General features: G+C 35.0%; 1 long non-coding RNA gene across 1 annotated transcript; it reads right to left on the bottom strand.

Annotated features, from left to right (window-relative positions):
* Positions 1-959: 959 nt before the first annotated feature.
* Positions 960-2970, bottom strand: LOC136270060 (uncharacterized). The gene is made up of 2 exons (XR_010707701.1): positions 2419-2970; positions 960-2279 (listed from the first exon to the last, which is right to left on the bottom strand). It is a non-coding gene; the product is annotated as an uncharacterized lncRNA (long non-coding RNA).
* Positions 2971-4586: the final 1616 nt, after the last annotated feature.

Below are 4586 nucleotides of genomic sequence, written 5' to 3'. Positions count from 1 at the left end.
TACAATATAATATTATGTGATTCACTGTTATGATGTATTATGTAATATGATATTGTATTATGTGATCAAATACAATAATGTATAACAGAATACAATTTCATATCATATGTTGCAATATCATATCTCATTGTTTATTACGGTATTTTATTGTAGTATATGATATTGTTTGTAAGTATGATAGGATGCAATATTTAATTTGATATTATTGTATTGATTAACATAATTTTATGAACATATGATTAATATCATACAATTTTTTGAACAGATGATATACGATATTGTGTCCAACAGAATCCAGGAATATCCAAGATCATAAAGTATGATTTTCATATGATATGATAAAGGTGGTCTCATAAAAGTGATGCCTCATTAGGGTGATGCCTCGTCTTAGTGAGCTTTGTAATCTGTGGTTATCTATGTTTATTAATCCTAGTGAACTATAGATATTATAATGAAATGCCATGTTGGTCCCATTGGATGATATGAGTGTTTCTGTATACTAAAGAAATAATATTGTTCTTAGTGATTCATATCAATAACTTTGTTTAATTATTATGTTTTTCTTAGAGGACCATATCATTTAGCTAGGGTGTCGTGCATAACATAATATGGTGTTCTTTGGTGAACATATGATTAGCTTACTGTTCTAAGGTACAATGGTTATGTATCGTGCATATAAGCATTGAATGCTTTTTTTTTTTGGATTTGTCGGTCCTATGACACACCAATGCGAGCAAACAAATTATATTTATATTGATTTTATTTTTTATTTTATTAATGGTCGTAGTTTTAAAATTTGCGCCTTTACTAGCAGGTGTTGGTAATTGATGGAAGAGCCAAAAAATCAGCTGTTGTGACATGGGAAATATAGTGCTCAAAAATATTATGAAGAAAGATTTTTTTTTTTGAGAAATGCTATATTTAATCGCAAAAGTTTGAATTCAATAACAATACATGAGTATTTTCCAACAAGATGATTTATTCATAAAGAATAAACATTATCAACACGTAACAATACAGTAAGCACAACTGAGTAAAACGAAATGTGCTCTCCCTGAAGTTTGCATTATTGAAAAACCCAGCTGTTGGATTAATGTTTTGCATGTTCATGTTAACTGTTTTCAATGTTGCTGGCATGGAGGACGATGTTGTGGCTGTGGAATTTGACGATATGAGAGTTGTGGTCTCATGTGCAGATGGTGACGGTAAGTTTTCAAGTTGAGCCTGATTTTCATGGGTTCGTGGTGGCAAGTTCGAGAACCTGGTCGACAGCGGTGGAAGAGCTACGATCGTAAAAGGGGATGAAGATGCAGACGCCATCGCAGAATGCTTTTTTTTTTTGCTTAGAGGAGAGCGATCTGTTATATGACCTCATTGAACTCTCATTCCTTTGGTTCGACATGAACATGATGTGTCGTGCTTCAAATCCCTGATCATTAAGGTAAGTGTTTGCAGTGGCCCGTAAACAGTGGGATGTGTATTTATGCTCCACACCAGCAGCAAAGCAAATCTCCCCAAGAGACTTGTTGAAAGTGCGCTTTGGCAGGGGTTTTGCTGAATACCAAATATCAGAATGAACTCTCTCTTATATGTATTGGTTGAAAAGATTTGTAGCATTTGAATCTGTTTTTGACATCAGTAACTTTAAGAGATAAACATGACAGCAGTTTTCATTATCAGTTGCGTACAGTATCTTGTCTGTATGGCTGTCATCGGCATCTACACCACCTTGATGATTATTTTGTAATGTTTTGTGTTGTAATGCAGCATATTGGCAAGTTTCATCTGTGCAGAAGACAAAGCTGTTATGATTAAACTTATGGTGGAACTCTAAACCTATGGTAATAAAATTGATGGACAGAAAGTACCATACAGCATGGCGCAAAACCACTGGTGATGATGTGGCACCTTGGAGGTATTTATAAATCTTCTGCAGATCATGTATCTCGATAATATCTTTGTGTGATGTTGGTTTTGACAGATCAAGTCAGGTTCGCTCTTTAAAGAAACCATCCAAGATTCCATTGGCTGTTCTGAACTCCTTGTCATGGACTATATTTACATCTCTCTGAATGTCAGCAAGATGGCGATTTATTGCTCCTTTGATATTGATCAAAGTATTTTTGTGGTACAAAGGCTAAACATCATCATCAACTTTTTCTTTGGGGCTGGCTTCACAATAAAATCACGAGAGATGACTGGCAAGAGTTGACACATTTGCTGTTTGCAGGTCTAATGTTGCACCATTAGTACAGAACCATAGATCTCCATGTTCCAATCTAAAAGGAGTGAGTTGTGTTTTAGAGACTGACATTGTGTAACGTTTGGGGGTCTTGTGTTTGGTTGTGTAAATTCTGCAACAAATCTTGACCCTTAAAGATTTTTATACAAATGTCAAATTGCTGCAAACACATTTACCTTGAAAAATCCCCATGCTGTATTTCTTTTTGTTGATTTTACTTGCCTGGAGTCGAAAAATTTCTCTATTTCCTCATTTGTAACAGTTTTGAATCTCTGTGGAAAATGTGGTTTGTTTTCATTACTTCAGTTTTGATTTATAGCTCACCTGAGCTGAAAGCTCAAGTGAGCTATTCTGATCACATTTTGTCCATTGTCCGTCTGTTCGTCTTTTAACTTTTAACATTTTGAACTTCTTTTGTAAAACCGCTTCGCCAATTTCAACCAAAATTGGCACAAACCATCCTTATGGGAAGGCAAGTATAAATTGCAGAAATGAAAGACCGATCTTTATTCAAAGGGGAGAAACCTCAAAACTGTAGAAAAAGAGAGTGCATTTTTAAAAATTTTGAAATAATATTGTTCTTAGTGAATCATATCAATAGCCTAGTGCACTATTTTACAATTATTATGTTTCTCTCAGTGGACCATATCAATAAGCTAGGTCGTCATGGTGAACATAGGAAAAGCTAAGTTTACTATGGTACAATGGTTATGTTCTTACCAGAAAGCGGATATAAAGAGGTAAGTTATACTTATGTACAGCTGCTGTGTTGCTTTCAAGAGACTACTACCAATAACCTAGGGTACTAATTTTGATGTTAAGTTGCTCTCAGTGACAGTATCAGTAGCCAAAAATACTAATTTGTAGCTGTTATTTTTCACCCAATAGAGCTATCCATAGCCTAGGGTACAGATTAATACCAGGTATATACCTGTTAAGTTCCTTTCAGTGGACTAAAGCAATAACCCAGTGTACTTATTAATATTTGGAATGATGCTTCTATATAGACAGTTTCAATCGCCTGAGGTTCTGGTGCATAGCTGTTGAGTGGCTTTCTGTGAAAAGCATGAATTGTGTCGGGTACTAATGTATAACTGGATTTTTAGCTCACTTGAGCTGAAAGCTCATGTGAGCTATTCTGATCACATTTTGTCTGTTGCTTGTCTGTTTGTAAACTTCTCATATTTTCAACATCTTCTCCAGAAGCACTGGGCCAATTTCAACGAAACTGGGCACAGAGCATTATTAGGCAAAGGGGATACAAAGTTGTGAAAACTAAGGACCACCTTTTTTTTCAAGAGGAGATAATTAGGAATTATTGAAAAAAAATTAAGAACTTTTCAAAAATCTTCTTCTCAAGAACCAATTGGCCAGGAAAGCTAAAACTTGTGTGGAAGCATACTAAGGTAGTATAGATTGTGAAAATCATGACCTTTTAAAGATAGGGTGGGGCCACAATGGTGGGTCGAATTTTTTCATAGGAATATATTGAGTAAATCTTTAAAAATCTTCCTCTCAGAAACTAACCAGTCAGGAAAATTTGTGTGGAAGCATCCTAAGGTAGCAAGGGATAGTTTCGGATAAAGTACCCGTCAATATTTTTGTAAAATTGAAAGTTGCTGTACTTGAAGGCTTATGAGTGTTGCTAAAATTCATGAAATGATTTTTAATGATTATCATTAGTTAGAGGGGTGTCTCTTGTTGAAATTGATATGCAATATGTAGGCCCCATATGTTAGGTACATGAGAATCAGAAGTAAAATGCGAAAACCTGCGGCTATGACTGTTGTGTTGACTTTACACAGTGAAATTGCAAGTTACAGATGGGAGGTAAAATAACACGAAAAGTAGATGGATTGGACATTGTCAACTTTACACCGGTAAGTTTCTGACGTGTGATGGTGCAACATGCACGCGGTACGGAATGTCAACCCTTTGCAGGGAATTAGTTGGGGGAGGTCTAAAAAGCTGAAAAATTAGCAAAATATGAAAGGGTTAAAATCTAATAAAAACCAATATGTAGAGAATTTTACAGGTTTTGACTAGTAATTTTCTTCAGAAATTGGTGATTGGCCTTATAAAGAGTGAATTAAAGGTATTTGACCTGAATGGGAACTGAGGAAATTCTAGTTACAGAGTTCCGAAGACACGCATCCCCTGGCTACAATGAATTGTATAAAAAAAAAACTGTCCTGTGCCACCTTCAAGACAACATGGTATTTTCAGATTTTTCATTTCAGTGTAATTTTGAGTGGATTTTGTACCATAAGTAATATATTTTGTGAAAATGGATGAATTTTTTGGCTGTAGATGTCATTACATGATTTATTACCAAAAATATTCA

This window comes from Magallana gigas, chromosome 1 (genome assembly GCF_963853765.1).
Source record: "Magallana gigas chromosome 1, xbMagGiga1.1, whole genome shotgun sequence".
In the NCBI taxonomy this organism is placed as follows: Eukaryota; Metazoa; Mollusca; class Bivalvia; order Ostreida; family Ostreidae; genus Magallana; species Magallana gigas.
Note: the sequence above shows the minus strand (reverse complement) of the source record. Positions and strands in the feature narration are given on the sequence as shown.